The sequence below is a fragment of the Elephantulus edwardii genome, unplaced genomic scaffold, assembly GCF_000299155.1.
Source record: "Elephantulus edwardii isolate Elephantulus edwardi_28Jun2011 unplaced genomic scaffold, EleEdw1.0 scaffold00035, whole genome shotgun sequence".
Taxonomy (NCBI): Eukaryota; Metazoa; Chordata; class Mammalia; order Macroscelidea; family Macroscelididae; genus Elephantulus; species Elephantulus edwardii.
Genome location: NW_006399785.1, coordinates 10,176,959 through 10,188,549, shown reverse-complemented (window position 1 = coordinate 10,188,549; position 11,591 = coordinate 10,176,959).

The following is an 11,591-nucleotide window of genomic DNA, read 5'->3' as shown; positions in this document are numbered from 1 at the left end:
TTAGGTTGTTTCCAACTCCTTGCTATTGTGAACAAAGCTGCAATAAACATGGGTGTGCATATATCTGCTTGGATGTCAGCTATGGTCTCTTCAGGGTATAGCTTGTATATGTGGTAGTTCTCTGTTATTGTACTGTTCCAACTGTATTTGGATAATCATCAACAGGATTTTGCTTGCATATGATATTTATTAGTGATGTTGTTTAACTATTTCCACAGTCTGTTGGATCACCATTTTATGGTGTGGGAATAAATACGGATGTCGTCCAGTCAGTTGGCCTGGCAGATGTCCTCTAGATTGCCTGGGACAGCCTGGTGAGTGCATCCAGGGAAGTACATCTGTCTATTGAAATATGTCAACTGTATTCCATCAATTCCTGAGGCTTTGTTTCTTCAAATTCCTTCAGAGCTGCTTGGAGTTCTTCTTTCATCACAACTGCCTTGTGATCATGTGCTATTTCATTAAATTGTTCTGTGACGTCCAGTTCTTTTTGGTACAGTGACTCTGTGTACTCCTTCCATCTCTTTTGATTCTTCCTGGATCATGCTGCCCATACTATTCTCAATATTGCCACTTGAGGCCAGAATTTGTTCTTCAGTTTGTTCAACTTAAGAAATGCCAAGCAAGTTCATCCCTTTTGATTTTCTGACTCTAGCTCTTTGCACATTTCATTATATTACTTTGTTCTGTATTCTCAAGCTGTCCTTTGAAACCTTCTTTTCAGCTCCTTAATTTCCTGATTTATTCCCCTTGCTTTGGCCTCTTGGCATTCTATTGCAATATTCAAAGTCTCTTCTGACATCCATCTAGGTCATTTCTTCCTCCTCTGTCTTTGTAATGACCTTTTGCATTCTTCATGGATGACATTCTTGTTATCTTCTCACAGCTTGTCTGGTCTTTGTTCTCTAATACTTGAGGCCCCAAACCTGTTCCTGATATGGTTTGTAAACTCAAGTGGGATAGAGTCAAGGTCAAACTGGTTTTTGTGGATATATTTTAATTTTAATTTTAATTAGCTTCAACCTGAGCTTGCATTTGAGTAGCTGATGGTCCTATCCACAATTTGCACCTGGCCTTGTTTTCATAGCTGATATTAAGCTTCTTCAACAATTGGTAAATATGAAACAAAAGAGAAAGAATAGAGTGGGTAATAAGTGATATGGAAAGTTTAATTGTCTAATTTTAATGAGCTGTAGAGTCGTGTTAGGCTCATTTATATGGGTTAGCTTTGAACTTGAGAAAGAATGAAACTCCTCATAATGAGAAACCAAGAATTCTATTCTATTTGGATCAACAATTATTCAACACTCATAGAAGCAATAGTCAAGAATTTGAGGAACATACTGCTTTGGACATGATTGCTAGCAAAGGGTCTCTTTAATCCAGAATTATGGTTGCACAGTGGAGTGCATTTGGGGCGGAGGGGGGCCGGGGGATTGTGCACCAATGAAGAACTTTATCTTTTGCTTTTCAAAGAAAGGAGTGAACTGAGGGGAGGAGGGTAAAGAAAAAAGTGCACAATGAATGAATGAATGAGTGATTGAAAATCCAAAATCTCTGTAAATGTTCATTAAAATTAATAAAATAAAATTTAAATCTATGAGGAGCAAATTTTTATTTTTGGATTACCTTAATCCATGGCCTGTATGATTCTCCTGGTAGTCCATGGTATATTCAATACTCTTCTCTAGCACCACCACTCAAAGGCATAAATTAAGGTAATCCTCTGATGAAAGTTATAGGCTTTTTTTGATAGTTTCTTATGCACATAAAAGGTGTACAATGAAAAACGGAAAAAAGAAAGAACTAGTATATTCTTTTGAGGGAATGAGTTTCCTTATGGGGTCCTCTGCCTTGGTTTTGTAGAAAAACGAAGGTAGAGGCATTTTTCCTATGTTCTTAGGGGTTCTCTTTGCCCTATTTTTCAATAGGGTTTGTTCTTTTTGTCCAGATTGGTTGGCACATCCAGGAGATGGAGTAAGAAATTTGCAGGTCATGGTCTTTGCAGTCACTTGTTATGCATCAGAGAACTGGACAATGACTAGGGATGAGAGAAGGAGAATTTATGCCTTTGAGTGGTGGTGCTAGAGAAGAGTATTGAATATACCATGGACTACCAGGAGAATAATAAAGGCCATGGTTTTTGCAATCACTTGTTACACATCAGAGAGTTGAACAATGACTAGGGAGGACAGAAGGAGAATTGACACTTTTGAGCTGTGGTGCTGGAGAAGAATATTGAATGTACCATGGACTGCCAAGAAAACAAACAGATTCATCCTAGAGAGGGTTAAACCAGGCTGCTGCTTGGAGGCAAGGATTCTGGGGCTTCGTCTGATGGACATGTTGTAAGGAGAGACAGGTCTTTAGAGAGGGACATCATGCTGGGTAGAGTAGAGGGACAGCGCAGGAGGGGAAGCCCCTCTATGAGGTTGATTGATTCAGTGACTGGGGTAATCAGGATGGATATGTCAGAGGCAATGAGATTGGCACAGGATAGAGAAGGGTTTAGGGCTGTTGTACATAGGGTCGCTATGAGTCGCACATAACAGCAACAACAAACAACCAGGAGAACAAACAGGTCTGTCCTGGAGAGGGTGAAATTGTTTGCTCCTTGAAGGTTAGGGTTTTGAAGCTCCATCTAACATACTTTGGACACGTTGCCAGGAAGGCTCAGTCATTAGAGATGGACACCATGCTTGGACAGGTGGAGGGATAATGCAGGAAAGGAAGACTCTGGGTGAGATAGATTGGCTCAAAGATGGGGGTAATGCAGTAATGGGGGTAGGGGTGTGGGAAACAGTGAGACTGGCTCAGGATAGGACACGGTTCAGAGCTATTGTGCATAGATAGTGATGCTATGAGTCACAGGTGACTCAACAACACCTAACAGCAAAAACAACAAGCTTTCAGAGCTCCCAGAATAGTACTTATAAGGGAGAATAATATGACTTTCTTTCACAAACTTTGGACATTTCATCAGGAGTGACTAGTCCCTGGACAAACGCTTGGTACAATGGGAAGTCAGTGAATAAGAAGAGCCTCAACAAGGTGGAGTGACACAAGTATGGTGACATTGAACTTAAACATAGTAGTGATTGTAAGGAAACACAGAACTGGGCTGCGTTTTATTCCACAATATATTGTTGTGAAATGTGAGAACCGATGTGAAGATGTATAAAACAACTGTGCTGTCTGAAACCACTGGCCAGGTTATTACAAGTGTTCTCTTTCTCACCTTGCGTGGACAATGAATAAAAATACTAAGGAAGAATGGACACCTTTGAATGACTGAGCTGACAGAGAGTACTGAGTATCCTATGGACAGCCTAAAGGATAAAATAATTTGTCTTAGAAGAAGCAATCAGGATGCTCCTTACAGGAAAGCCTCGTGAAACTTTGTCTCCCATACTTTGGGTATTTTCTCCTGAAGGGCCAGTCCTTGGAGAAAAGATTATGCTGAGAAAGGTTCAGTGAAGGAGTGGAAGGGCCTCAACAAGATTGACTGACACAGTGCCTCAGACAACAGGCTAGCACAGAGCTGAGATCATGAGAATGCCATAGGACAGGGCAAGGTCTTAAGAGTCTTAGTGACTTGCAGCATAAGAGTGATGATTCAGTGGCAGAAATTTTACCTTCGGTGCAGGAAACCTGAGTTCAAGTCGAATCTAAGCACGTCAAGTATGTGAAACTCTCCCATATCAGTGGAGGTGTGAATGTTGCTATGAAGCTGAATTATTTCAAGGGAGCTTCCAGACTCCATCAGTCTAGGAAGGAAGGACAGCTTGTGCCCATTGTTGTTGTTATGTGCCGTCGAGTTGTTTGCGACTTGCCTCTGAAACACCCATCCCGATTACCCCAGTCACTGAAACAATCCACCTCATAGAGGGTCTTCCCCTCCTGTGCTGTCCCTCCACCCTCCCAAGCATGATGTCCCTCTCCGAGGACCTGTCCATCCTTACAACATGTCCAGCGTAGGTCAGACAAAACCACAGAATCCTTGCCTCCAAGCTGCCTTGTTTAACCCTCTCCAGGATGAATCAGTTTGTTTTCCTATCAGTCCATGGTACCCTCAATACTCTTCTCCAGCACCACAGCTCAAACGCATCAATTCTCCTTCTATCCTCCTTGGTCATTGTCCAACTCTCTGATGCATAACAAGTGATTACAAGGACCATGGCCTGTATCAGATGCACCTTGGTCTCCAGAGAGACACCATTGCTCTTCAGTACTTTGGAGAGGTCCCTAACAGGAGACTTTCCCATGACAATATGCCTTTTAATTTCCTGCTGCTGTTTCCAAGAGTGTTGACTGTGGAGCCAAGCAAACTAAAGCTGTGAACAATCTCAATCTCTTCATCATCCATCCTGTGCCCACAGCTAATGAAAATCTATTGATTGTAATGGTCTAATCCACGGATGGTTGTAGTGATGGCATAGACTCAGGCTGAAATTTCTCCCTTTGTGCATGATGTCCTCGTGAGCCGGAGGCTTCCTGGGATGGTAACTGCAAACCGTGAACTCTCTCCTAACTGCTGCTTCTTATGTAGAACAAGACAGAAAGGTAGGGGTTCAAACATATGGCAATAGTCTGTGAAGCTTTCTAAGCTTTCCAAGCTTTCTAAGAGTGATCTTTATTTTTTTAACTTTTTTAAAAACTTTATTATTTGTGTATGTGTGTACCGTCAAATCAGATCTGACTGGTGGTACAGGAGGAGCTTGCCCCTCCTTCTCCAGCAGAGCATCTGGTGGATTTGAATCACGTACCTCTAGGATTGCAGTGCAGCTTCTTGCCACTAGGTCACCAGAGCGCCCTTGTTTAACTTTTTTTAAATTGTGATTTTAGTGAAAGTTTACAAAAAAAGATAGGTTTTCATTCATTCATTGATCACGTTTTTCTCCCTTTCTGTCCTCAATTCACTTTGTAATGCATGTCTTATTCCAGAAGGTCAGTCGCCATGCATACAATGCCTAATCATCCATTCCCCCCACGCCCCAATCGATAGTCCTTTTCTACTCCCATTCCAGTGTAGTGCTCATTACCTAAGAGGGATTCTTGAGAGGAACGCGCTTCTGTATCAATTGGGGACTTAACCCTGCCCAATCCTGCCTGCCCCAACCTTAAGACCTTTCCTGTGCTTACGGTTGTTGTTGCCATCACTGTGTTAACTGAAGGTCTTTCTCTTTTACCTGACTCTCTACATTTCCAAGCATCATAACCTTCTCTAGGAACTGCTTCTTCCTGACAACTAGCTCAAAGTATCACCATCTTTGTTCTTAAAAACCCTCTGACTGCATTTCATCCAAGACAGATTTGTTCTTCTGTGAATTTATCAAATTCAAGAAGACGTCTTGGTGCATCTCAACACCAAAAGAACAAAAATTCTCACCATTGGACTAACACCCAACGTCCTGATAGATGGAGAAAAGATTGAAATTATCAATGATTTCACTTTACTTGGCTCCCCAGTCAACACTCTTGATACCAATAGTCAGGAGATAAGGAGATGACTGGGGGAGTCTGTAGCCAGGGGCCTCTCCAAAGTACTGAAGAGCAATGATGCTAGTTTGAAGACTAAGGTGCACTTGATTCAGGCCATGGCTTTTCCAATTATCTGCTTTGCATCTATCTGAGAGTTAGACAATAAATAAGGATTTAGAGTGATACCTTTGAGTTGTGGTATGGGAGAAGAGTGTTGAATATCCAATGGGCTAAAAACAAAACCCACCCCAGAAAACAAAAACAAAAACAAAACCAACCAAAAATCAACCAAGCAAACAAAAATCACCCCACAACACCAAAACCAGTCTTTGGAGAGGGACATTAGGCTTGGGAGACTGGAGGTATGGTGCTGGAGAGGAAGACCCTCGATGAGATGAATCGATTCAGTGATTGAGGTAGTGGGAGTAGGTGTGTCAAAGACAGTGAGGTTGGTACAAGATAGAGCGGGGTTTAGGACTCTTGTACATAGGGTCTCTATAAATTGCAAGCGACTTGATAGCACATAACAACAACAACAACAACAACTGAAATGACAGCAGTTTACACTACTGGTTTCTCTTGAGGAGAAAGATGAGACAGCCTGCTTCCATGAAGATTAGCGCCTCAGAGACCTGAAGATGGGGAGCCAAGAGTCGGAATCAATTCCAAGGCAGCAGGTGATAGCAGCTCCTTAGCACAGGGTGTTGCTCAAATGGACATGCACTGCCTGCAACTCTAAAAAAGGCACAGCACATGAGGCCAACTGAAATGTTCATGGAACGCCATGGAGTCATGCCTGTCACTGCTTGCCTCTCCCTTAAACAGGACAAAGAAAGGGCAGGTTACTCTCCGCAGACTCCACGTAACACAAGTCACGCACAAATGTATCTTGTTAGTGGACTGTCAGGAGCAGATTTTAACCAAGGATGTTGTGTTTCTGAAGATGCTAGCCTAATGTCCTCCTAATAAATGTTCCGCTTATTCGGAGAAGCTGCACTAGTCGCAAGAGCATGGAATCTCCTGAAGTCAGAGGATGGGCAGGTGGACAGGGGATGAGACTTATGCAGGTGTCTTGGGAAGCTCGCTTGCTCCCTGCCCATCAGTGGCTTTTAATGGCCTTTTTTTTTTCTCACCAACAAAGGAAGTGGTTTTGAAGCCTTGCTCATCTTTGCAAATAGAAATTAAACAGATGAGGGAGAGAACTGTTTAAAAGGAATATATGATTAAGTATTATTGTCATGACAGGAGTCCAGAATGAAGGTTGCATAGTGAAATGGACCTAGGGGGAGGAATTGTACAACAATGAAAGAATTTTTCCTTTACTTTTCAAAGAGAAGAGTGAACTGGGAGGGAGGGTTGGGCAGGGAGAAAAGTACAATAATGAATGAATGGCAATCCAAATTCTCTGTAAACACTCATGAAACTTAATAATATAAAAAATAAATTAATATAATCTCCTATATTCATTTCAGATTTGATTTACAAAAGCGTGAAAAGACAGGATAATGATGGGCAAGGGCCAATGGTGATTAAAAAAAATACAATGCATTAGAATGGTTGTAAGAAACACAATGTGACTGAAGAATAGTGTGAAACAATGTATACAAACTTTGTAAGCAAACTAATTAAAAAATTTAAGAAAAAAGGCATGAAATGCTGTGAATACATTTTTCCCATTTTTCTTCCATTTTTGTTCTTCCTAAATTTCCAATTGTGTTGGTGCTCATTCCCAGAGGTTTAAAGAAACCACACCCAAAATAGGGATGTTTGAAGGCCATGATAGGATTACTTATGCAAAGGAAACAAAATTGCTTTCACTGTTTAAATGTGCATGATGTTTCCTTAAATAGGGAATATGCTCAGTATCTCTTTTCTTTACTCTGGTCACAGCCTCTCCCCAATTTTTTAATCAACAAGAGAGTCTTGGCCTCTTTTTCTTCTTTTATTTAACAGAATTCAAACTCTGTTCTGATCTTCTTTTGTGAGATCTATTGTGAAATCATCATGCAGGCTTATCTAAACAATGGAATGAAAAGAAACTAGCTTGCTCTCTCTCGTCCCCTCTCTCCCTCATTTCTCCCTCTTTCTCATTCTTTCACCCTCCTTCCACTCCCCTCTCTGCCCTCCCCCTCCAAAGTAATACCAATGACTCTAGCCCTAAAACTCATTCCATTTGTGATTTAGAAGGGCATGGCACCTCTCCCCTAGAACTTCCCTGGGGAAGAGATGAATGGTTCTCTCAGTGTTGTATAGAAATGAGTATCAGCCCACAAATTACTGGACCCTATTAGGGAATTATTTTAAGTAAATTAAGGTTGTATATCACAGTCTTCCAAAGGGTTTTTTGGGTGCCTTGAATGTTTTGAATAGAGAGAACTGTCATGATTTCCTGAAATCCAGTGGTGTTTAAGTATGAAAAGTAAAGCCTGATTCTTGCAAACAGGATTTATCTTTTGTGGCAGCTTAGCTCTGACAAACAACAAGAAAAAGAAAGAAAGAAACAAGATGAAGAGTCCCTTAATGGAAGGAATTTCAGCTCAGAAGAAGGGATCTTGTCATTGGCAAATCACACACACTCAAAGTCATTGTCAATCTCATCTGTTGGATCACTCAGGAAATTCACAAGATCTTGAGGAGAGGGGGTGTGTGTTTGTGTGTGTGTGAGCACTTGTGTGTTTGTGTGTGTGTGTGTGTGGATGAGAAAGAGAGATGAGAGATGAGAGGAGAGAGATATGAGAGGAGAGAGATATGAGAAATCAGAGGAGAGAGATATAAGGGGAGGGAAGGAGGAGGAAGAGGAGAGAGAGAAAGAGAGAGAGAGACAGAGAGAGAAAGACTGATTAAAGTCACACAATGGCAGGTAATGTTTCCTCTACCCAGACATCTCTGTGTTTATGTCTTGAGTCTTTATTTATTTGTAACCAGTTTTAAGCGGGATGTTATTGTGTTTCTACCTCTTTCAGTTAGCAAGTTGATATTAAACTCTAGTGTTCATGCAATATTGAGGAAGTCTGAATGTTACAGCTCAGACCAGCCATTGCACATTTTAGCCTGAATCTTCTTTAATGTTTTCACTATGGACAACAGATCTGAACCTTGTCTTATCCTGTGCCATCCTCACAATCTATGGAATACTCAAGCCCATTGCTGCACTCCCTGTGTCAATCCACCTGATTGGATTCTTCCTCTACTTCACCATCCCTCTATCTTTCAAAGCGTGATATCCGTCTCCAAGGAACAACCTTTCTAGCAACATGTTCAAAGTATGTGAAATGAAGCTTTATCATCTTTGCCTCCAAGAATCACACTGGCTGCACCTTTTCCCAATGCATATCTGTCTGTTCTTCTGGATATCCATAGGATATTCAGCACTCTTCTCCAATACTACAATTCAAAGATGTTAACTCTTCTTCTGTTCGTATTTATTCATTGCCAGCTCCCAGATTCATAGGAAATGCCTGAAAAGGCCTTAGTCCTTAAGCTGACATTATTGCTCCTCAGTAATTTGAATAGGTCTCCAACTACAGGCTTTCACATTGCCATAATTCTGGTACAAAGTGTTTTAATTATCAACTCAAGTAAGATAAACTTATTGACAGTTTCGATTTTTTCTCCATCTATCATGTTATTGCCTACTGGTCCAGTGGTGAGGATTTTCATTTTCTTTGTGTTGAGAGGCAATCCACAATAAAGAAAACAAGTGACAACTTTACATATAGACTTCACCAGAGGGACTGCATAGGAACAAGGTTGACTAACTCTGTGTAAGGAATCATTGGAGAAGTTCAATATCAGCACTTAAAGCCAGGTCAGGTAATGACTATAGAACAGACCATCAATTACTCTTACACAAATTCAAAATAAAGTTGAAGAAAATTAAAACAAGACCATAAAAAGCAAAAAACTAATCTTCAGTCTATCCAACCTGAATTTAAAAATCATCTTATGAATAGATTTGAAGCATTTGGACACCAGTGATCAAAGACCAAATCAATTGTGTGATGACAGTGAGGATATCATCCATGAAGAGAGCAGAGGGTTATTACAAAGACAGCGGAGAAATAAGAAATTGGAGGAGACCCTGAATATTGTACTATTGTGCTCAGAAGCCAAAGCAAAGGGGAGAAATGCTGAAATAAAAGAGCTGAACTGAAAATTTCAAAAGGCAGCTCAGGAAGGAAAGGCAAGCTACTGCTTGATTACTGCTTCTGAAAGCCACTAGAGGGTCAGCTACGGGTCAGTTCTGACTCGATGGCAAAACAACACCTGTAGTGGGATGTGTAAAGACCTAGCATTGGAGAAGAAAAAGGGAAGAATAATATTAATTACAATATCCAAAGTTTAATCACACTTCTCACACTTTCTTCATGCAATTCACTTCCATTAATCTTTCTCTACTACCCCTTCTTGCCTTCAGGGCTTTGTTGTTTTTGTTACGTGGCATCAAGTTCACTACAACCCACAGCCACACTATGAATAATGGCTCTGAACCTTGCCTTGTCCTGAGCCAAAAGTTCTTACAGCTGTACCAATTGGCAGCACCATGATAGATAGAGAAGAGATTGAAGTTGTAAATATTTCAAATTGGTTGGCTCCACCATCAACATCCTTGGAATCAGCAGTCAAGGCAGAGAGGATGTGGAGAGGTGGGAACTTTCATACACTTTTGATGGGAGTGTAAAATTGTGCAAACCATTCAGTAAGACAGTTTGGCTTTTCCTCAAAAAGGTGAACAAAGAAACTCCATATGACCCAGCTATTCCACTATGAGAAATATAACCTAAGGAAATTAGAACTGAGACACAAACAAAGATTTATACCAATGTTCATAGCAGCATTATTTACCATTACAAGAACAAAGAAACAGTCCAAATGTCCAACCACTACTGAATGGATTAGAAGTCGTGGTACATTTACACAGTAGAATACTATGCAGCACTCAGGAGCAACAATTTTGAAAAATACTACACAACTTGGGAGAGGCTAGAGAGCACTGTGCTAAGTGAACTAAAAGAGTCTCATAAGGACAATTACAGCACAAGACCATTAGTGTGAAAATAGAAGAACAACTAGTCAAACACGTGCGGGGGAAGTAGAGGGGTGAGGATAGGTGGGGGCAAAAATTAAAGAATGGAGCAGTTTGGTGGGTGGAGGGAGGAGAGGAGTAAAAGAGAAGGATTTGAGAGCAAAAACAGAGGGCAATGATGGGCAAGGTTCTATGATGATCAATTTGCATGACAGTGATCATATGAAACACAATGTGAATGAAGAATAGTGTGAAACACAATGTATACAAACTTTGCAAACAAACTAATAAAAACATTTACTTTTTTTTCTTTACATGAAATGAAAAGATGAATTGCTACGAGGAAAGTTGCTGTCAGGGCCCTCTCAAACATGCTGAAGAGCAATGACGTCAGTGTAAAGGCTGCAGTACCCTTGATTCAGGCCATGGTCATCACAATTACTTGCTATACATCAGAGAACTGGACAATGACCAAAGATTACAGAAGAAGAATTGATGTCTTTGATTGTAGGACTGGAGAAAAGTATAGAACATACTATGGACTATCAAGGGAACAAGTAAGTTCATCCTGGAGAAGATGAAACCAGACTGCTCTTTGGAGGCAAGGACTTTGAAGCTCTCACTCACATATGTTGGGCACATGGTCAAGACGGATCAGTTTCTGGAGAAGGTCATCATGCTTGGAAGGAGAGAGGGTCAATGCAGGAGAGAAAGACTGTGAATGAGATTGATTGACACAGTAGCCTGGGTAAGGGGGGGTAGGTGTGTTGAAGACAATGAGACTGGCTCAGAAACTTGAAGCAACCAGTGCTTCAAGTCCTCCTCATTTGTAGCAAGCAAAGTTGTGTCCTCTGCATAATATAGGCTATTGATAAATCTTCCTCTGATCTTGTTACCATATTTCTCTTCTTAGAGTGTAGCTATTTGAATAATTTACCCAGCATACAGATTAAATAAGCATGGAGAGAGAATACAGCCCTGAACACTCCCTTCTTAATCTTAAACCATACAGTTTTCCATTGATCTGTTCACACAATAGCCTCCTGGTCCAGGTAAAAGTTTCACATGAGCATAATTAAGTGCT